This window comes from Lissotriton helveticus, chromosome 10 (genome assembly GCF_964261635.1).
Source record: "Lissotriton helveticus chromosome 10, aLisHel1.1, whole genome shotgun sequence".
In the NCBI taxonomy this organism is placed as follows: Eukaryota; Metazoa; Chordata; class Amphibia; order Caudata; family Salamandridae; genus Lissotriton; species Lissotriton helveticus.
The window spans coordinates 23004553-23028135 of NC_136071.1; the positions used below are offsets into that span (position 1 = coordinate 23004553).

Below are 23583 nucleotides of genomic sequence, written 5' to 3' on the forward strand. Positions count from 1 at the left end.
ATGTAAAGGGACAGCTTGCTGCAGTATCAGAGCACGTGAAGGGACAGTTTGCTGCAGTATCAGAGCATGTGAAGGGACAGCTAGCTGCAGTATCAGAGCACGTGAAGGGACAGTTTGCTGCAGTATCAGAGCACGTGAAGGGACAGCTTGCTGCAGTATCAGAGCACGTGAAGGGACAGCTTGCTGCAGCATCAGGACAAGTGAAGGGAAAGCTAGCTGTAGTATCAGCATGTGAAGGGACAGCTAGCTGAGGTATCAGAGCGTGCGAAGGGACAGCTAGCTGAGGTATCAGAGCATGTGAAGGGACAGCTAGTTGTAGTATCAGAGCATGTGAAGGGACAGCTAGCTGAGGTATCAGGACAAGTGAAGGGACAGCTAGCTGAGGTATCAGAGCGTGTGAAGGGACAGCTAGCTGTAGTATCAGAGCATGTGAAGGTGAGGTATCAGAGCATGTGAAGGGACAGCTTGCTGCAGTATCAGAGCATGTGAAGGGACAGCTTGCTGCAGTATCAGAGCATGTGAAGGGACAGCTAGCTGTAGTATCAGAGCATGTGAAGGGACAGCTAGCTGTAGTATCAGAGCATGTGAAGGGACAGCTAGCTGAGGTATCAGGACAAGTGAAGGGAAAGCTAGCTGAGGTATCAGGACAAGTGAAGGGAAAGCTAGCTGAGGTATCAGGACAAGTGAAGGGAAAGCTAGTTGTAGTATCTGAGCATGTGAAGGGACAGCTAGCTGAGGTATCAGTGTGTGAAGGGACAGCTAGCTGAGGTATCAGGACAAGTGAAGGGAAAGCTAGCTGTACTATCAGAGCATGTGAAGGGACAGCTTCCTGCAGTATCTACACTCCAGTAAACACTGGTCAAGCATGTGAAGGGACAGCTTGCTGCATCATCAGAGCACGGGAAGGGATAGATTGCTGCAGCATCAGAGAACCCCAGACATGAGCCACTGCAAGGGGCGAGGAGCGCCCCAGACATGAGCCACTGTCAGTACAAGGGGCGAGGAGTGGCCTAGACATGAGCCACTGTCACTACAAGGGCACCCCAGACGTGAGCCACTGTCACTACAAGGGGTGAGGAACGCCCCAGACATGAGCCACTGTCACCTCAAGGGGTGAGGAGCGCCCCAGACATGAGCCACTGTCACTACAACGGGTGAGGAGCGCCCCAGACACGAGCCACTGTCGCTACAAGCGGTGAGGAGTGCCCCAGACATGAGCCACTGTCGCTACAAGGGGCGAGGAGCGCCCCAGACAGAAGCCACTGTCACCTCAAGGGGCGAGGAGCGCCCCAGACATGAGCCATTGTCACCTCAAGGGGTGACGAGCGCCCCAGACGTGAGCCACTGTTACCACAAGGGGCGAGGAGCGCCCAAACATGAGCCACTGTCGCTACAAGGGGTGAGGAGCGCCCCAGTCACTACAAGGGGTGACGAGCACCTCAGACATGAGCCACTGTCACTACAAGGGGCGAGGAGCGCCCCAGACATGAGCCACTGTCACCTCAAGGGGTGAGGAGCGGCCCAAACATGAGCCACTGTCTATACAAGGGGTGAGGAGCGCCCCAGTCACTACAAGGGGTGACTAGCACCCCAGACATGAGCCACTGTCACTACAAGGGGTGACGAGCGCCCCAGACGTGAGTCACTGTCACCACAAGGGGCGAGGAGCGCCCCAAACATGAGCCACTGTCTATACAAGGGGTGAGGAGCGCCCCAGTCACTACAAGGGGCACCCCAGACATGAGCCACTGTCACTACAAGGGGCGAGGAGCGCCCCAGACATGAGCCACTGTCACTAAAAGGGGCGAGGAGCGCCCCAGACATGAGCCACTGTCACTACAAGGGGCGAGGAGCGCCCCAGACGAACAAGTTACTTACCTTCGGTAACGATATATCTGTAAGAAACAGTAGTTAGTATTAGATTCCTTACCTTAGAATATCCCCAGGCGTCAGTCTGGATCCGGAAACTTTTGCGTAGCAGTACCCCTGCGCGTCGGTAGGTGTCGTCTGCAGGCGTCCCCTGCGGCTCCGCGTCGTCGGCGTCGTGCGCTGTGATGACGTCGCTGGAGTATATAGACGCCGCCTCCGCGCGCTGACGTCAGTTCTTTGCACACAGCTTTTCCGCGCCAGAACACGCAGAGCCATGTGAGAACTAACACTGGTGCCATTTGAAACTAGGGCCCTGAAAGGGATGTCCTTAACCCTAGGTATCAGTTCGCAGAACGGGGAGGATGGGTGGGGCGGTAAGGAATCTAATACTAACTACTGTTTCTTACAGATATATCGTTACCGAAGGTAAGTAACTTGTTCATCTGAAAGAAACAGGTTAGTATTAGATTCCTTACCTTAGAATAGATACCCCAGCAATACCAACCCCGGTGGTGGGTCTGCGAACCAATACAACCTACACCAGAAAGTCCTGGAGGACCGAACGGCCAAAGAAGCCATCCCTCCGGACTTGACTGTCCAGGCAGTAGTGCCTCGCAAAGGTGTGCAGCGAGGCCCACGTAGCCGCCTGGCAAATGTCCTGCAAAGGGACTCCCCGGCCCAGGGCAGTAGTAGCCGCCGTAGCCCGAGTGGAATGGGCCCTCAGCCCAACAGGAGGCTCCTTCCGAGCCAAAGAGTAGCATGCTTTGATGCACAGGACGACCCACCGAGAGATGGTTCGTTTCTGTACCGCCCTTCCCTTCTTCTCACCCACGTAGCCAACAAACAGTTGGTCATCCACCCGGAACTGGCGTGTGCGATCCATGTAAAATGAAAGCGCACGTTTTGGGTCCAGACGATGGAGCCGCTCTTCATCCTTTGAAGGATGCGGGAAGAAGGAGGGCAAGGTGATGGACTGCCCAATGTGAAAAGTAGAGACTACCTTGGGCAGGAAAGAAGGTCTAGTCCTAAGAACCACCTTGTCAGGATGAACAGACAAGAAAGGAGGTTTAACAGAAAGGGCCTGGAGCTCACTCACTCTCCTGGCAGAGGTGATGGCAACCAGGAAGGCCGTCTTTAAAGTGAGAAGACGGAGAGGACAGGAATGAAGAGGCTCAAAGGGAGCACACATCAGGAAAGTCAAAACCAGGTTCAAGTCCCACTGAGGCATCACGAACGGAGTTGGAGGATACATGTGCGTGATGCCCTTCAAGAATCTTAACACAATAGGGGACTTGAACAAAGATGGCTGATCAGGTAGCCTCAAGAAGGCGGAAAGGGCAGAAAGATAGCCCTTGATAGTGCCCAGAGCAGAGCCCTGCTGGGCAAGGGAAAGGAGGAAGAGGAGAACCTCAGACAGAGGGGCAGAAAGGGGATCCACAGCCTTTGCTGTGCACCATGCCACAAATCTGTTCCACCGGCAGGCGTATACCGACTTTGTGGAGGGACGCCTGGCTGCCAGAATGACATCACAGACTTCAGGAGGCAAGTCAAATGGCCTCAACTGTCGCCGCTCAATCTCCACGCATGGAGGTGGAGACTGGACAGGTTCGGGTGGAGGACCGTCCCCTGCTGCTGCGACAGAAGGTCCTCCTGAAGGGGCAGGCGGATCGAGGGACCGACTGTCATGCTGAGTAGCTCGGGATACCAGTACCTTCGAGCCCAGTCCGGAGCCACAAGGATAACTTGGGCCCGGTCGCGCCTGATCTTCTTCAGCACTCTGGGCAGAAGTGGTATAGGCGGAAAGGCGTACAACAGACCGCAACTCCACTCGCGCCGAAAGGCGTCGCCGAGCGAGTGCCGTCTTGGAAACTCCAACGCGCAGAACTGATGACATTGCGCGTTCTCTTCTGTGGCGAATAGATCTAACCAAGGCTCTCCCCATTGCTGAAAGAGGCCTCTCGCCACATCCGAGTTCAGACGCCATTCGTGATCCACCGAGCACCGACGGCTGAGTTCGTCCGCCCTGGCGTTCAGAGAACCTGCCAGGTGTTGAACCGTCAGAGTCACGCCCTGACGTTCCAGCCATTGCCAGAGGCGCAGAGCCTCCTGGCAAAGGGTCCACGACCCCACACCGCCCTGTTTGTTGCAGTACCACATGGCGGTGGTGTTGTCCGTGAACACCTGCACCACACTCCCGTTGACAAAGGGGAGGAATGCCTTCAGTGCTAGGCGAATCGCCCGCAGCTCCAACATGTTGATATGGAGCCGGGATTCCGCCGGAGACCAGAGGCCTCTGATCTCCGCCTCTCCCAAGTGGCCACCCCAGCCTTGGAGGGACGCGTCCGTCACAACCACGTGCTCCGGTTGGGGAAGGGAGAGGGATCTGCCCCTGACCCAATCGCGGTCCGTAAGCCACCACTGCAACTGTCTCGCAGTGCCCTCCGAGATCAGGACATGGTCGGATAGGTTGCCCTGATGCTGGGCCCACTGAAACTTCAGGTCCCACTGCAGAGCCCGCATCCGCCATCTGGCGTGATGCACCAGAAGGATGCAGGAGGCCATCAGCCCCAGAAGCCGCAGCGTCAACCTGACCGAAACCCGGGATAACGGCTGAAAGATGGGAATCAGAGCCTGAATATCCCGGACCCGCCGTTCCGGAGGATAAACCCGAAACTGCGCCGAGTCGAGAACCGCTCCGATGAAAAGGAGCTTTTGAGAGGGACACAGGTGTGATTTCGGCACATTGATGGAAAACCCCAGCTCGTGCAGGAGGTCTGCCGTCATCTGAAGGTGGTGGACGACTGTCTGGGGCGAGCCCGCCTTCAACAGCCAGTCGTCGAGGTAGGGGAAGACTGAAACCCCTAACCGGCGCAGATGAGCTGCGACCACCGCCATCACTTTCGTGAACACCCGTGGGGCGCTGGTAAGGCCGAATGGGAGCACGATAAACTGAAAGTGCTCGTGGCCTACCGTGAACCGCAGGTAACGCCGGTGGGCCGGCAGGACGGGGATGTGAAAATACGCATCCTGCAAGTCCAACGCTACCATCCAGTCTTGTGGGTCTAGAGCAGCCAAGACCTGAGCCAAAGTCAACATCTTGAACTTCTCCTTCCGGAGGAAGCCGTTGACGTTCCGTAGATCCAAGATAGGACGCAGGCCTCCCTTGTCCTTCTTGGGCACCAGAAAGTAGTGGGAGTAGCAACCACACCCTACTTCTGGCCCAGGAACGCGCTCGATGGCCCCCTTGGCCAAGAGGGCCGTAACTTCCTCCTGCAGAAGTGTCAAGTGGTCCCCCGACACACGGTGGTTCTGCGGTGGCATGGCTGGAGGAGTGGACTCGAAGGGGAGGGCATAGCCCCTTCGGACAAGCTGCAGCACCCACCTGTCCGATGTTATCGCGCGCCAGCGGGAGTGGTGATGGCGAACCCTGCCACCCACTGGCGTCACGTGAGCCCGAAAGCTCGGACTAGGAAGGCTTGGATGCAGCAGCGGAGGGAGGCGTGGACTGACCACGCCGCTGGCCTCTACCGCCACCACGGCGGAAACCACGGCCGCCACCGCGCTGGGGAGCGTTCTGCGTCGCGTGGCTGGCAGCACGTGTGGGACCTCCCCTCCCTTGGCCACGAAAGGGCCGAAACGAACCCGTCTGCTGGCGCTGGGTCGAAAGACCCAAGGACTTGGCCGTGACCCTGGAGTCCTTGAAGCGCTCCAGCGCGTGGTCCGCTTTGTCACCAAACAGGCGACTGCCATCAAATGGCATGTCCATGAGTGAATTTTGGACGTCTGGCGAGAAGTTGGCAGATCTCAGCCAAGCATGGCGACGAATCGCCACCGTTGTGGACATCGCCCGTCCCAGCGAGTCGGTCGTGTCGAGACCACAACGGATCGAGTACCGCGCCGCATCCCGGCCTTCAACTAAGGCCCGTGTGAGCTTGTCCCGCACCTCCTGGGGACATTGCGGCAGACACTCCTCGACCGTATCCCACAGGGAGTGGGTGTAGCGGCCCAAGAGGCACGCGGTATTACAAGACCGCAGTCCAGCGCTCAAAGAGGAAAAGACCTTTTTACCAAATTGGTCATACCGCTTTGATTCCCTATCGGGCGGAGCCGACGGAAATGCGGACTGCGAAGTGGAGGCCTGGATCACCAGACTCTCCGGGGAGGGATGGGTGGATAAAAAGGCAGGGTCGTCCGAGCATGGACGGTGACGCCTCGCGACATTCCGGTCAACTGGCGCACCAGAAGCGGGCCTGGACCAGGTGCCCAAAAGGACATCCGACAAGGCCTCATTAAACGGCAGCAGAGGCTCCTGGGGGCATGACTGCGGTTTAAACACTTCGGTCAGAATGTTCGGTTTGACCTTCGCGACGGGGAGCTCAAGGTGCAAGGCCTTGGCAGCCCTCATCAGGACCACCGAATAGGCAGCACCTGCCTCAGACGCCACAGGGGACGGAGAGACAAACCCAGGGTTGGGCGACTCGTCCAGGCCACTGGCATCACCCAGATCACCTACCCAGTCCACATCATACTGGCAGGCACGGGATAGAGGGTCCTCAGACCCCTCCCAACCCTCTCCATACTCATCTTCATCATACCCATATTCTGGGTCGACGATATAGACATCGGGGTCAACGGGCCCCATCGGCGTCGGATCCGGCGTCGGCCGACGCCGGTCCGACTCCGCGTCCGGAGTCGGGGAGGAAAGGGGGGTGGCGCCGCGCGGCGTCGGTGCCGGGGACCCGACGCCGGCCAGAGCCGACGGCGGAGTCGCTGCACCACGCGGGGGCGGTACCACGGGTTGGCCCACAGGAACCGACGCCGGAGAGGCCGGGAGACCAGCCGGCGACGAACCAGAGGGAACCAGCGGCGCCGGGGCCGGAGCCGCCGGCGGCGCCGGGGCAGGAGCACCCGAACCGCTCGGGCCCCCAGACGGGACCGACGGGCCCGCAGGCGCCGAAGGCCCCGCCGGAGAAGACCTCGCCCTCATAGCAATGAGGAAGGCCTCGATCTCCTCACGCGACGCGCCTTCCCCAGGGACCGACGGGTATGGGGTAGACGGCGTCGGCGACCCACGCGGGGGTGGGGTCACCCGAGCCCCCGGCCGCATCACGCGGGCGTCGGGGGTGCGATGGCGACGCCCCGACTTCTTGTGCTTACCTGACGAGCCGGAGGAATGGTGGCGACTCCCGGAGCGCCCATGGCGGCTCCGCGATCGTTCCCTCGACCGCTCCCTCGACCTCCGACCGGACCGGGACCGCTCTCGACGCGGGGCCGACACCCGGAGCTCGAGAAGCTTGCGGGACCGCTCCCGCCTAGCTTTTCCAGTCAAGGCCCGACAGTCGACGCAGGACTCCACGTCGTGGTCCGCGCCCAGACACCGGAGGCAGAGTCGATGGTGGTCGGTGACCGACATCATGCGGTCGCACTCGTCGCAACTCTTAAACCCAGGCATCCTACCGGCACCGTAGAAAGAATTAGTTTTACAAACACTTGGTCAAAAGACCGGAGTACTGCTCTTCGGATCTGCGCTAACTGGCGCGGAAAAAAGAAGAAGAACTGACGTCAGCGCGCGGAGGCGGCGTCTATATACTCCAGCGACGTCATCACGGCGCACGACGCCGAGGAGCCGCAGGGGACGCCTGCAGACGACGCCTACCGACGCGCAGGGGTACTGCTACGCAAAAGTTTCCGGATCCAGACTGACGCCTGGGGATATTCTAAGGTAAGGAATCTAATACTAACCTGTTTCTTTCAGATATGAGCCACTGTCACTACAAGGGGCGAGGAGCGCCCAAACATGAGCCACTGTCGCTACAAGGGGTGAGGAGCGCCCCAGTCACTACAAGGGGTGACGAGCACCTCAGACATGAGCCACTGTCACTACAAGGGGCGAGGAGCGCCCCAGACATGAGCCACTGTCACCTCAAGGGGTGAGGAGCGGCCCAAACATGAGCCACTGTCTATACAAGGGGTGAGGAGCGCCCCAGTCACTACAAGGGGTGACTAGCACCCCAGACATGAGCCACTGTCACTACAAGGGGTGACGAGCGCCCCAGACGTGAGTCACTGTCACCACAAGGGGCGAGGAGCGCCCCAAACATGAGCCACTGTCTATACAAGGGGTGAGGAGCGCCCCAGTCACTACAAGGGGCACCCCAGACATGAGCCACTGTCACTACAAGGGGCGAGGAGCGCCCCAGACATGAGCCACTGTCACTAAAAGGGGCGAGGAGCGCCCCAGACATGAGCCACTGTCACTACAAGGGGCGAGGAGCGCCCCAGACGAACAAGTTACTTACCTTCGGTAACGATATATCTGTAAGAAACAGTAGTTAGTATTAGATTCCTTACCTTAGAATATCCCCAGGCGTCAGTCTGGATCCGGAAACTTTTGCGTAGCAGTACCCCTGCGCGTCGGTAGGTGTCGTCTGCAGGCGTCCCCTGCGGCTCCGCGTCGTCGGCGTCGTGCGCTGTGATGACGTCGCTGGAGTATATAGACGCCGCCTCCGCGCGCTGACGTCAGTTCTTTGCACACAGCTTTTCCGCGCCAGAACACGCAGAGCCATGTGAGAACTAACACTGGTGCCATTTGAAACTAGGGCCCTGAAAGGGATGTCCTTAACCCTAGGTATCAGTTCGCAGAACGGGGAGGATGGGTGGGGCGGTAAGGAATCTAATACTAACTACTGTTTCTTACAGATATATCGTTACCGAAGGTAAGTAACTTGTTCATCTGAAAGAAACAGGTTAGTATTAGATTCCTTACCTTAGAATAGATACCCCAGCAATACCAACCCCGGTGGTGGGTCTGCGAACCAATACAACCTACACCAGAAAGTCCTGGAGGACCGAACGGCCAAAGAAGCCATCCCTCCGGACTTGACTGTCCAGGCAGTAGTGCCTCGCAAAGGTGTGCAGCGAGGCCCACGTAGCCGCCTGGCAAATGTCCTGCAAAGGGACTCCCCGGCCCAGGGCAGTAGTAGCCGCCGTAGCCCGAGTGGAATGGGCCCTCAGCCCAACAGGAGGCTCCTTCCGAGCCAAAGAGTAGCATGCTTTGATGCACAGGACGACCCACCGAGAGATGGTTCGTTTCTGTACCGCCCTTCCCTTCTTCTCACCCACGTAGCCAACAAACAGTTGGTCATCCACCCGGAACTGGCGTGTGCGATCCATGTAAAATGAAAGCGCACGTTTTGGGTCCAGACGATGGAGCCGCTCTTCATCCTTTGAAGGATGCGGGAAGAAGGAGGGCAAGGTGATGGACTGCCCAATGTGAAAAGTAGAGACTACCTTGGGCAGGAAAGAAGGTCTAGTCCTAAGAACCACCTTGTCAGGATGAACAGACAAGAAAGGAGGTTTAACAGAAAGGGCCTGGAGCTCACTCACTCTCCTGGCAGAGGTGATGGCAACCAGGAAGGCCGTCTTTAAAGTGAGAAGACGGAGAGGACAGGAATGAAGAGGCTCAAAGGGAGCACACATCAGGAAAGTCAAAACCAGGTTCAAGTCCCACTGAGGCATCACGAACGGAGTTGGAGGATACATGTGCGTGATGCCCTTCAAGAATCTTAACACAATAGGGGACTTGAACAAAGATGGCTGATCAGGTAGCCTCAAGAAGGCGGAAAGGGCAGAAAGATAGCCCTTGATAGTGCCCAGAGCAGAGCCCTGCTGGGCAAGGGAAAGGAGGAAGAGGAGAACCTCAGACAGAGGGGCAGAAAGGGGATCCACAGCCTTTGCTGTGCACCATGCCACAAATCTGTTCCACCGGCAGGCGTATACCGACTTTGTGGAGGGACGCCTGGCTGCCAGAATGACATCACAGACTTCAGGAGGCAAGTCAAATGGCCTCAACTGTCGCCGCTCAATCTCCACGCATGGAGGTGGAGACTGGACAGGTTCGGGTGGAGGACCGTCCCCTGCTGCTGCGACAGAAGGTCCTCCTGAAGGGGCAGGCGGATCGAGGGACCGACTGTCATGCTGAGTAGCTCGGGATACCAGTACCTTCGAGCCCAGTCCGGAGCCACAAGGATAACTTGGGCCCGGTCGCGCCTGATCTTCTTCAGCACTCTGGGCAGAAGTGGTATAGGCGGAAAGGCGTACAACAGACCGCAACTCCACTCGCGCCGAAAGGCGTCGCCGAGCGAGTGCCGTCTTGGAAACTCCAACGCGCAGAACTGATGACATTGCGCGTTCTCTTCTGTGGCGAATAGATCTAACCAAGGCTCTCCCCATTGCTGAAAGAGGCCTCTCGCCACATCCGAGTTCAGACGCCATTCGTGATCCACCGAGCACCGACGGCTGAGTTCGTCCGCCCTGGCGTTCAGAGAACCTGCCAGGTGTTGAACCGTCAGAGTCACGCCCTGACGTTCCAGCCATTGCCAGAGGCGCAGAGCCTCCTGGCAAAGGGTCCACGACCCCACACCGCCCTGTTTGTTGCAGTACCACATGGCGGTGGTGTTGTCCGTGAACACCTGCACCACACTCCCGTTGACAAAGGGGAGGAATGCCTTCAGTGCTAGGCGAATCGCCCGCAGCTCCAACATGTTGATATGGAGCCGGGATTCCGCCGGAGACCAGAGGCCTCTGATCTCCGCCTCTCCCAAGTGGCCACCCCAGCCTTGGAGGGACGCGTCCGTCACAACCACGTGCTCCGGTTGGGGAAGGGAGAGGGATCTGCCCCTGACCCAATCGCGGTCCGTAAGCCACCACTGCAACTGTCTCGCAGTGCCCTCCGAGATCAGGACATGGTCGGATAGGTTGCCCTGATGCTGGGCCCACTGAAACTTCAGGTCCCACTGCAGAGCCCGCATCCGCCATCTGGCGTGATGCACCAGAAGGATGCAGGAGGCCATCAGCCCCAGAAGCCGCAGCGTCAACCTGACCGAAACCCGGGATAACGGCTGAAAGATGGGAATCAGAGCCTGAATATCCCGGACCCGCCGTTCCGGAGGATAAACCCGAAACTGCGCCGAGTCGAGAACCGCTCCGATGAAAAGGAGCTTTTGAGAGGGACACAGGTGTGATTTCGGCACATTGATGGAAAACCCCAGCTCGTGCAGGAGGTCTGCCGTCATCTGAAGGTGGTGGACGACTGTCTGGGGCGAGCCCGCCTTCAACAGCCAGTCGTCGAGGTAGGGGAAGACTGAAACCCCTAACCGGCGCAGATGAGCTGCGACCACCGCCATCACTTTCGTGAACACCCGTGGGGCGCTGGTAAGGCCGAATGGGAGCACGATAAACTGAAAGTGCTCGTGGCCTACCGTGAACCGCAGGTAACGCCGGTGGGCCGGCAGGACGGGGATGTGAAAATACGCATCCTGCAAGTCCAACGCTACCATCCAGTCTTGTGGGTCTAGAGCAGCCAAGACCTGAGCCAAAGTCAACATCTTGAACTTCTCCTTCCGGAGGAAGCCGTTGACGTTCCGTAGATCCAAGATAGGACGCAGGCCTCCCTTGTCCTTCTTGGGCACCAGAAAGTAGTGGGAGTAGCAACCACACCCTACTTCTGGCCCAGGAACGCGCTCGATGGCCCCCTTGGCCAAGAGGGCCGTAACTTCCTCCTGCAGAAGTGTCAAGTGGTCCCCCGACACACGGTGGTTCTGCGGTGGCATGGCTGGAGGAGTGGACTCGAAGGGGAGGGCATAGCCCCTTCGGACAAGCTGCAGCACCCACCTGTCCGATGTTATCGCGCGCCAGCGGGAGTGGTGATGGCGAACCCTGCCACCCACTGGCGTCACGTGAGCCCGAAAGCTCGGACTAGGAAGGCTTGGATGCAGCAGCGGAGGGAGGCGTGGACTGACCACGCCGCTGGCCTCTACCGCCACCACGGCGGAAACCACGGCCGCCACCGCGCTGGGGAGCGTTCTGCGTCGCGTGGCTGGCAGCACGTGTGGGACCTCCCCTCCCTTGGCCACGAAAGGGCCGAAACGAACCCGTCTGCTGGCGCTGGGTCGAAAGACCCAAGGACTTGGCCGTGACCCTGGAGTCCTTGAAGCGCTCCAGCGCGTGGTCCGCTTTGTCACCAAACAGGCGACTGCCATCAAATGGCATGTCCATGAGTGAATTTTGGACGTCTGGCGAGAAGTTGGCAGATCTCAGCCAAGCATGGCGACGAATCGCCACCGTTGTGGACATCGCCCGTCCCAGCGAGTCGGTCGTGTCGAGACCACAACGGATCGAGTACCGCGCCGCATCCCGGCCTTCAACTAAGGCCCGTGTGAGCTTGTCCCGCACCTCCTGGGGACATTGCGGCAGACACTCCTCGACCGTATCCCACAGGGAGTGGGTGTAGCGGCCCAAGAGGCACGCGGTATTACAAGACCGCAGTCCAGCGCTCAAAGAGGAAAAGACCTTTTTACCAAATTGGTCATACCGCTTTGATTCCCTATCGGGCGGAGCCGACGGAAATGCGGACTGCGAAGTGGAGGCCTGGATCACCAGACTCTCCGGGGAGGGATGGGTGGATAAAAAGGCAGGGTCGTCCGAGCATGGACGGTGACGCCTCGCGACATTCCGGTCAACTGGCGCACCAGAAGCGGGCCTGGACCAGGTGCCCAAAAGGACATCCGACAAGGCCTCATTAAACGGCAGCAGAGGCTCCTGGGGGCATGACTGCGGTTTAAACACTTCGGTCAGAATGTTCGGTTTGACCTTCGCGACGGGGAGCTCAAGGTGCAAGGCCTTGGCAGCCCTCATCAGGACCACCGAATAGGCAGCACCTGCCTCAGACGCCACAGGGGACGGAGAGACAAACCCAGGGTTGGGCGACTCGTCCAGGCCACTGGCATCACCCAGATCACCTACCCAGTCCACATCATACTGGCAGGCACGGGATAGAGGGTCCTCAGACCCCTCCCAACCCTCTCCATACTCATCTTCATCATACCCATATTCTGGGTCGACGATATAGACATCGGGGTCAACGGGCCCCATCGGCGTCGGATCCGGCGTCGGCCGACGCCGGTCCGACTCCGCGTCCGGAGTCGGGGAGGAAAGGGGGGTGGCGCCGCGCGGCGTCGGTGCCGGGGACCCGACGCCGGCCAGAGCCGACGGCGGAGTCGCTGCACCACGCGGGGGCGGTACCACGGGTTGGCCCACAGGAACCGACGCCGGAGAGGCCGGGAGACCAGCCGGCGACGAACCAGAGGGAACCAGCGGCGCCGGGGCCGGAGCCGCCGGCGGCGCCGGGGCAGGAGCACCCGAACCGCTCGGGCCCCCAGACGGGACCGACGGGCCCGCAGGCGCCGAAGGCCCCGCCGGAGAAGACCTCGCCCTCATAGCAATGAGGAAGGCCTCGATCTCCTCACGCGACGCGCCTTCCCCAGGGACCGACGGGTATGGGGTAGACGGCGTCGGCGACCCACGCGGGGGTGGGGTCACCCGAGCCCCCGGCCGCATCACGCGGGCGTCGGGGGTGCGATGGCGACGCCCCGACTTCTTGTGCTTACCTGACGAGCCGGAGGAATGGTGGCGACTCCCGGAGCGCCCATGGCGGCTCCGCGATCGTTCCCTCGACCGCTCCCTCGACCTCCGACCGGACCGGGACCGCTCTCGACGCGGGGCCGACACCCGGAGCTCGAGAAGCTTGCGGGACCGCTCCCGCCTAGCTTTTCCAGTCAAGGCCCGACAGTCGACGCAGGACTCCACGTCGTGGTCCGCGCCCAGACACCGGAGGCAGAGTCGATGGTGGTCGGTGACCGACATCATGCGGTCGCACTCGTCGCAACTCTTAAACCCAGGCATCCTACCGGCACCGTAGAAAGAATTAGTTTTACAAACACTTGGTCAAAAGACCGGAGTACTGCTCTTCGGATCTGCGCTAACTGGCGCGGAAAAAAGAAGAAGAACTGACGTCAGCGCGCGGAGGCGGCGTCTATATACTCCAGCGACGTCATCACGGCGCACGACGCCGAGGAGCCGCAGGGGACGCCTGCAGACGACGCCTACCGACGCGCAGGGGTACTGCTACGCAAAAGTTTCCGGATCCAGACTGACGCCTGGGGATATTCTAAGGTAAGGAATCTAATACTAACCTGTTTCTTTCAGATATGAGCCACTGTCACTACAAGGGGCGAGGAGCGCCCCAGACATGAGCCACTGTCACTACAAGGGGCGAGGAGCGTCCCAGACATGAGCCACTGTCACTAAAAGGGGCGAGGAGCGCCCCAGACATGAGCCACTGTCACTACAAGGGGCGAGGAGCGCCCCAGACATGAGCCACTGTCACTACAAGGGGCGAGGAGCGTCCCAGACATGAGCCACTGTCACTACAAGGGGCGAGGAGCGCCCCAGACATGAGCCACTGTCACTACAAGGGGCGAGGAGCGCCCCAGACATGAGCCACTGTCACTACAAGGGGTGACGAGCACCCCAGACATGAGCCACTGTCACTACAAGGGGCGAGGAGCGCCCCAGACATGAGCCACTGTCACTACAAGGGGCGAGGAGCGCCCCAGACATGAGCCACTGTCACTACAAGGGGCGAGGAGCGTCCCAGACATGAGCCACTGTCACTACAAGGGGCGAGGAGCGCCCCAGACATGAGCCACTGTCACTACAAGAGGAGTGCCGCAGACATGAGCCACTGTCACCACAAGGGGCGACGAGCGCCCCAGACATGAGCCACTGTCACTACAAGGGGCGAGGAGCGCCCCAGACATGAGCCGCTGTCACTACAAGGGGCGAGGAGCGCCCCAGACATGAGCCACTGTCACTACAAGAGGAGTGCCGCAGACATGAGCACTGTCACTACAAGAGGAGCGCCCCAGACGTGAGCCACTGTCACCACAAGGGGAGAGGAGCGCCCCAGACATGAGCCACTGTCACTACAAGGGGCGAGGAGCGCCCCAGACATGAGCCACTGTCACCTCAAGGGGTGAGGAGCGCCCCAAACATGAGCCACTGTCTATACAAGGGGTGAGGAGCGCCCCAGTCACTACAAGGGGCGAGGAGCGCCCCAGACATGAGCCACTGTCACTACAAGAGGAGTGCCGCAGACATGAGCCACTGCAAGGGGTGAGGAGCGCCCCAGACATGAGCCACTGCCACCTCAAGGTAGGACGAGTGCCCCAGACATGAGCCACTGTCACCACAAGGGGAGGGGAGCGCCCCAGACATGAGCCACTGTCACCACAAGGGGAGGGGAGCGCCCCAGACATGAGCCACTGTCACCACAAGGGGCGAGGAGCGCCCCAGACATGAGCCACTGTCACTACAAGAGGCGAGGAGCGCCCCAGACATGAGCCACTGTCACTACAAGGGGCAAGGAGCGCCCCAGACATGAGCCACTGTCCCCACAAGGGGAGAGGAGCGCCCCAGACGTGAGCCACTGCAAGGGGTGAGGAGCGCCCCAGACATGAGCCACTGTCACCTCAAAGCCCCGCACCAAGACCCAAGGCCAGGCAGACGGTCCCCGCACTGCTCAAGGGCAGCCACGGCGGCTGACACGGGGTCAATCCCGTAATCCGGATTTAAAGGAGGCCACGGGCAGAGGCCGCCGCGCTGGCTTTAAATAGCAAGCGAAGACGGCCGGCCAGGGCACATGTCACGGCCAAGGGGAGGCTTATACGACGGGCCTGCGGGGTTGTGACCCACACATTCCTGGGGGGACTGGGCCAGGGGTCGCCAGCTGACCTCCAGCCTTCTTTACGCACGCCAGTACAGCTGCGGCCCCGCCACTCGTGTCCGTGCGCCGCGGCCCACGCTCGGCACTACAGCCATTGACTGGCACTCTAAACTTACAGGTCCCAAGTCATACTGGGAGCAGGGCCGCTGGAGGGGCGACGCAGCCGTGAACGAGTGTGTAACACAAGTCATACAATCCTCCCCGCCCCCTCCACTCACATCTTCCAAGCCTGAGCCGGCCTCTCCCCCGGGCACGTCTGGCCAGGTCTCTGGAGCCTGATGCGACCTCCAAAGAGAGATTCCCCCCAGCCTCCCACACCACAAGCCTCCTGCAGGGTCAAAGCCTCGGACACTCACCCACAGCCTGCAGCCTGAGCATGTTTATTTACCCCCCCCCCCCCCACGATCTGTCGTTTCAGCGCCTCCTTGGGGTCCGCACCTCTAATCCCCAGACTCAGGCTCACCCAGGACGCGTCCAGCCAGACCCTTTTCCTTCATCCTAATGACCGTGAAGCGCCCAGACACCCTTCCGGTGTCTAGAAGCACTGGTCCAGTCCTCGGAGGCTGTGGGTGCAGCACCGCCTGAAGCGCCCGTGCCACCCGGTTTATGGCGCTTCATGCAGCTGACGAGCTCCTGGAACCCATGTGTGAGTGAGCAGTAGGCGGCTCTGCGGAGGGGGGCTTTCAATGGCATGGCGTGTCAGTGGGACGCTTCCATAGGGAGTGTCATGTTTCTGGCCACGCCCACGGACATGGTCAGAAGCAAGGAGTGAGACACTTTCGCTTCTCATGCTTCAGCACCCCATGGATGATGAACAGGAGCGGCCCTTGTAGGGTAGATGTGCCGAGGGAGCCGCTGATAACGTCCACTTCCGAGGGGCCTGCGTGGCACAGTTTATACCGGGGGAGGACGGAGCGCACGAGTGTCTACGGTTATCTTTCATACAAGTACCCTAATGTAGGCCCGGGTAACATCATACCCTTTCACCTACATCACCTCCCTACACTACACAGTAACGGGCCTTTTAGGATTGAACCTTTACCCAGTTCTAGTCCTGGGCGCAGAAGGAGGGTTTCCCTGAGCAATGGCGTTCTAGGACTTCATCTTTAGACTCACACAGTATGAATGAATATTCATGAGGGTTCTTGGAAACCAGGCTGGGGCTACACCGCCTGCATAATATCTACGTACAAGGTTCATCCCATACGTCATCCTCAAATCCAACAATGGCTAAAACAAGTAACAAGGGACAAAGGAACCCTGGATACTATTCTGTATAAATACAGCACCACTTGCTACTATTAGCTAGAGGGACCGAGACTTCCAAGCCGACACACTGACCAGAGACGCTGAGGCTCCTGAATGCAGACGCTCCAGCTGACAGTGGTCTAAATATCCCTCGCGGGGTGTCCAACCGGAGCCCAAGATGGGGGTCCAACACTCTCTTGCTTCAGGTAATGGGGTTAGACTAAACCTAGAGGGATTCTTGGCTTCACACCTACTCGCATACTAGGTACATTTAGGTACATCTAGATAGGCATTGTAGAAGTACGCGCGCATTCTTTTATCATGCATTTTATATCCATGTATGTGTTCAGGACTATTGCAAAATGGTAGAGCTGTACTATCCTTTAATATTCACTGTACTGCTGATCAGATATCTCTGCTAACGTTTAATGGTGGTCACAGCACATATATTTTACACTAGAAGAACTGTGCAATAAATACTTATTGTAAAACGTCTGCTGTTTCTTCTGTGCAACTCTCTGTGCGAAACTAAGTGAGCACAAGTGACTGAGCGAAAGGTAGTACTTTGCTTCCACCGATCCGGAGGGCGGGGGGGGGGGGTCAGGGTTGTCATGTTCTAAGGTTGCTAGAAACTATTCTCTTCCCGATAAGAGGAGATTCTAGTGGCACTGTGAGCTAGCTAATGCAAACAGGCTAACATATGTGATGGGGGTGCTCAAAGTTAGTCTGCCACCATTCCTACAGTTTGTTATCCAAATGTGCAGGTCCTGTATGGGTAATATAGGAACTGCACTACACTACACTACACTACTTGGAGGCGCCATCTTGAACTGGATTCCACCCAGGAGCAGAGGAAGAGCAACCGCAGGTATACACCCAGCCATAGTCATGTGGGAGTTCACCCACAGCGACGGGGAGTCCACATGAATGGGTAGTATACACCTAGCCATAGTATTTACTCTACATCCACCAAGACCTACAAGGAGCAGTACACAGGAATAGGTGTTCTACAACCAGCCCTAGTATTTACTCTGCGTCCACCCAGAGAAGGAGTAGTACATAGAAATGTGTATTATACACCAAGCCGTAGTAGTTTGGGAGTCCACCCACAACAACGGGGAGTACATAGTGTGAGAAGTTGGCCTGATATATAATGTTCACTATTCTAGTGAGCACTCTGTATCAGTCCAAACAACCCTTATTGATGATTGGTTGTAAGTCAACCTTATAGACCAGCTATCCTAGTAGCATGGATACGAGCAGTCTAAGGCTAAGACTCTAGAGGGCGTGTTAAGCCAGCTGTTTTACCATCACATTACCCCTTGAACACCAAGTGAAAGGACACCACACAAGTTGTTATCAAAAATAAAGTGTATTTATTTATAACAAGACTACCCTGGCTCTTTATGAGACAGGGAGCTAAGCACACAACAAAACTCTTAAAGAATTACTGAAAGTCGCACAATTTACACAAATGCCCGAGGGGCACGAAAAACCATATACACAAGAAGTGGAATGCGAAGTTGCTAGCAGGTAAGTAATACTTTTCTAGACTGTAGAAACGCTAGGCCTACAATGCTGAACCCTTAGATTAGAAGCAGGAGGCCTAGGGACGCCGTGTGCAGAGTGGGAACTCTCACGCGTAATGCGGGAACAAGTCTATTGATACTAGCACTTCACAAAGTTACTGTTCTCGGGCGAACCCGACTAGGTGGGTCGAAAACAAGGGTGGATCCGAACACTTAGGGTGTTGAACTATGCTGGAGCACCGGAGTACTCAGTTTACCTAGCCCAGGGGCTGCGGCTGCATAGGGTTCAAGTTGCGTCGGAAACCCTCGTTGAAGATCCAGGAGCCTGAAAAAAGAAGTTGCTGGCAGGCGGCCAGTGAAGGTGTTCGTGGTGATCCAAGCCTGGATCAGGGAAGAAGAAACCTGTAAGCAGAGGGGACCAAGTTCTGAATCACTAGCCAGTGATTTAGGTGGGCACCAGGATGGCACCGGACGAAGTCACCTCAGCCAGGTGAGTGGGCGCTGCTGGGCTCTGCAGTCTCTCGGACCAGGAGGCGTTGTCGGCGACCAGGATGGAGGTGCGAGCTGTCCCACGAAGGTACTTGCTGTCGACGTCGCTGGACCCAGGATTGGGCAACAAGTCTTGGCAAATGCAAGGCCCACGCGGTGGACCTAAAATGGCGTCTTGAGTGGACCAGGAGGGTCCAGGGTACTTCTCTGAAGGAGGGAAGCAAGGGCCAGTCTGGAGCAACCAGACCAGCGGTGTTGGTCGTTAGAGTTCGTCGTCAGAGGGTCACTAGCCAACGGGCAAGTGACCTGGACAACGCGGTGAGCAGCAAAAAGCAGAAGGGCCCCACGCAGATCTCGTGGATGCAGGGGAGCTGAACTTCGGTGCTGGAGCTGCTCAGGGTCGGGGCTTCTCTTACCCCAAAGCACTCGGTCGAGGGTCACTCGGTGGTCGTGCAGTTCTGAAGATGGCCGGTCCCTCGAGGTCTCGTCGCACCCACGGATCACAGCTGGGCTGATGATGTAGGTTGAGGTCAGAGGTGCCAGGGAAGCCGGTTCTCGTCGTGCTGGAGCAGTCTTGATCCGGAGGAGAGACTGGCAACAAACCGCGATGCTTGGTTGGTGCCTGCTGCTGCAGGGTGACTACTCCTTAGTCACAAGGGAGAAATCTTGAGAAGAGTCTTGAGTTCTTCGTGTAGAAGGTCGGTTCAGGATTCAAAGATTGATCTAATTTGGAAGGGGGCCAGTTCCTACCTTTATCCTGCAAAAAGGGGCTGGCACGTGACCAAGTCCTGCCCTATGGGTGGGACTAGGAGGGGGGTGGTTACACCCCTCTCCTTTGGCAGGCTTTCCCCAGATCAGGGGCTGGAGTGCCCCTGGAACTGGTTCAAGCCGGCCTATGCACAGTGAGCACCTGGGTGCCACTTGCAGTCACCTTCCTCTAAAGCCCTGCCTACCTAGGATACACAAAATCCTGTCTGGGACGGTGCTGGCACCGCCCCTGGCAGGAAACCCTTTGTCCTTGCCTCCTGGGCTGGGAGGACTCCCAGCAGCAGGAGGGCAGACTTGTGTCTCGGTGGCAGCATCCATTTCGTGGAGCTAAGGCTCTGCCTAACTTTAACCGGGGTTACAGGTTACATGCATGTCGTGTCCCTCTAGAAGGGTGGAATGCTAACCCCGTCACCAGAATTGGCGAGGGGTTAGTATTCCAATTCGTATGACACCTTACTCGACATGTTTTGATAAAGCGATACCAGAGTTGGCACATAACCGCGAGGATTATAATGCACTTAAGAGTATATGGTATGCGATATCATGGAAACGGCTAAGGGATGGATCCCGAAAGCCGCAGACAGGCTCAGCTCATGCCAGAGCACTGTGGAGAAGTGTGGCTCAGGGGTTAGAGGCGGCAGACCCGGAAGCTGAGATCGGTCCTGGACCAGGGTTCAATTCCCCGCCTCGGCGGGTCTTGGGCTAAAAATTCCACGGACTCGATAATTCTCGCCCCGGTGCCTCCTCGACTCACGGGTTCACACTCTGCGACTCTGGGCAATAGCTTGCTTAATCTCCACAACGGCCCCTCGCGGCGGGATGCCTGACTTTCACCTTGTGGATACCCTGCTATCTCACAGGGGAATACCAGGAAGGGTTCCCTAAGCAAGCGCCGGGAAACCCACTGCGGGTAGCTGTGCGCTATATAAGCTCAACTACATTTACATTACATATCTCACACGATTCCAAGCACTCTGCCTTCAGGATTGTTAAGGCCTGCCATAGGAGTGACTGATAGGAGATCTGTGTGCCTATTTAGGTTTATATATAGGAATACTATATCTAAAGCAAAGGGTGATTACACCACTTTGCCCCAGCTGTCAAGCAGCCAGTTGTGTCTGATTTAGTTAGTCAGCCCAGGGGTGGCATAATACATGCTGCAGCCCCTGGAAGACTTCTGGGTGCACCTCAGCCCTGGGTACAGGGACTTGGAGAGGGCCCAGTGCCAATTCAGTACCTGGGTACAATTTGGAGTAGAGAGAACAGCTAGGCTGTGGGTCTGATTAGCAGGCCCACAGCCAGGGAAAGTCGTAAACCAGTGAAGCAAAAAAGCAAAAATCTGGGTGATCATAGGATTGCAGACCCTACTCTCCTACACATAGGAATGAATATTATACGCCCTGCCACAGTATTTTCTTTACGTCTACCCAGACCGACATGGAGCAGTATACGTATACAGGAGCAAACAAGAGTAACACATAGGTAAGCAGGGGGGTGGAATTCCTATAGACCACACATCAAGAACATATTGTTTGGGGTCAAGGCTAACAAGTTATGTTTATTTAATCATTGGGAAAAGTAGGCCCAAACCCCTGCTGCACAAACCCTTTTGGCTGCCGGTTTACAGTACCAAACTATGGATCAGGGCATTGTCTGGAGTTAAGGTAATTTATGTCCATCTGTTAATGCTGTTCAAACTTGTATTTATAATTCATTAATGAAGAGCCTTTATTATTAGGATGAGCACTCTAAGGAAATGTTGTAAGCTCGGACAGCACTACGGACAGTGGTTCTAGTGTAACATGTTTACACAAGTTTGCAACGTTCAACATTTTTTGATTACGTATAAATAATGCTCCCAGATTGCTTGATTTAGATGCAAATACATGCAGAAGCTTAAAAGCAAGATTGACGATTCTTTGCTTAAAAAATAAAAACTCACCCAAAAACTAGAATTTTTTTTTTTACTAAACTACTGTGAAATTTCAGGGACCATTTTAAGGAAGAATCATTCAGTTAAGTGTGTCTATGCATGCTAGCACCAACAGAAAATATTCATAATGGAAACAAATTTAAAAAAATCTCAACGTTGTGGAAAAGTAAATTTTGCCATGTTCTGTGTCCCTACGCCTCATCCATCATATGTTATGTGTGCATGACCAATATGCATATGTTATTCCCCATGTCTGATTAATGACGCAATTACAGTTGTGTCCACCTCTAGTATGCCAGTTTCCAGTCCTCGTGAATAATACGAATATCAGGCCTATGTAAAGTTATGTTGCCACGTTTCTCAGTGTGCACGTTATTCCATTATAAAGTCCCCGTTTCTAGGCCTCAAAAGGGCCTGGACATCAGATTCAGCTCCTGTCTCCTGAAGCCTCGCTGAGGAGCGATGTAGCCCCCACCTGTATCCTCGACCTTTCACTTACTTCCTGCCTCGCAGTGCCCGGTGCAGCTTGGCTCTGCCTCTGAGTCTGCCAAAAGTATGTTATAGTTCCAGTTATCAGTTCAGTCCTCCTTCTCTGCATTCCTAAGCTACTGAACTGCATCAATAGTTTCCGTCATTGTCTAGCCTTCACGTCTCCATGTTAGAGAAATACTGCATTTAATGGTCATTTAATATTCTTCATCACGCACTACATGTAGAATAAATGCATGCTCCAGTCTTAGAGTCAGTTAGCTTTTCCCCTCATGACTTCTAGTTTATATCAACATGTTCCCTAAACATCAGATACTAGATAGGGTTTAGGTACATGTCGCTCCGACCCTCCAGACTTTAGTCTCTGCTCCTAGCACAGAGTTCATAGCCCCCAGCTTCTCCTAGTAATACGTCATTGCCAGTTTGCGCGCACCACCAGGTTAGAGGTCCCGGCTCCTTAGGTAGCCCCCTCCAATGTTTCCGCCCCATTCATGACATATTCTGTTACGTTTGCACCACATGTCTATGTATACGCCCAGTTACACCTACTTTTACTCTTATCTTTCGCGACTGCTACGCGTCACGCCTTCTGCTCCACCCACTGCTACGCCTACTGCAATGTAATGCTATGTGTTTGCGTTATGTATATAAACTCATGTATTGTTATTAAAGGTTAGCGCGCTCATCCCAGACCCAGCCCCGGCAGCTGCTGGGCCCCCCTGTCATCCTGCTGGGCCCCCCTGTCATCCTGCCGGGCCCTGTCATCCTGTTCCTATGCAGGTCGTCCTGTTCCTGTCCTTATGCTGTAATAAACCTGCAAACTCCTACTACCTCGAATCTTGACTCTTATTTATTGAGCTATCTGTTATGATATATGCCTAGTCAAAAATAGGGTATTATTTATTTATTTACCACATAATGGCGCCCGAATAGGGACTTGCCCTTTCCCCACGCGTCGGTGAAGCCACGCCGACCCCCTGACCCCCTGCAGCCGTGACGGAACCATACCGGCCACGTGCAGATATTTCTGCTTCAAGTATCCCTCAGGCCCACGGAGGAGACGGAGGAGGCGGTCCAGCATCCAAACGAGACGGTGGAGGAACGCGGCGAGTCCCGACCAGAGCCCAAGCCAAGAGTCCAAGGTCCGAGGTATCCGGAGGCCCACCCGTAACTGAAGTCCGAAGTTCGTCGTCCGTCCAGTCCAGTCCGAGGCCTCCCGTTCTTGCTGCCCGGTGAGTACCATTACTGGGGTAGTATCTAGACAGGGTCAGTCTAAATTGACTCCTGGTCCGTGGGCTGGTGGTACCCAGGCCCACTAACGAAGTGTTCACCTAGGTGGATACGGGTCTTGATGCGTCCCTTTATGGGACCGGTATGTTCCGTACTGTTTCAGCAGTGCATCCAGTAACTCTAGTCTGTTCCGTTCGAGAAATTCTGTTCTGTTTCTGTTCTTAGTATTCCAGGTAATATTCTGTCCGAACTGTTATGTTCTGATGTTGTTCAATGTATTTCCAATGTCGTGGTATGCCTGAATTGTTTTCCCAATTGTTATTGTTTTTCGTGTATTGTATTGTGTTCCGATTCAAGTTTACTATGTCTCTCTTTTCGAGATTACGTCAGTTAAAAACTAGAAA

The 23583-nt window shown here is 56.5% G+C and overlaps 1 protein-coding gene across 1 annotated transcript in view; it reads right to left on the reverse strand.

Moving 5' to 3' along the window:
* NT5DC2 (5'-nucleotidase domain containing 2) overlaps window positions 1–23583 on the reverse strand; it is a 227397-nt gene that overhangs the window by 106505 nt on the left and 97309 nt on the right. The window lies entirely within an intron of this gene.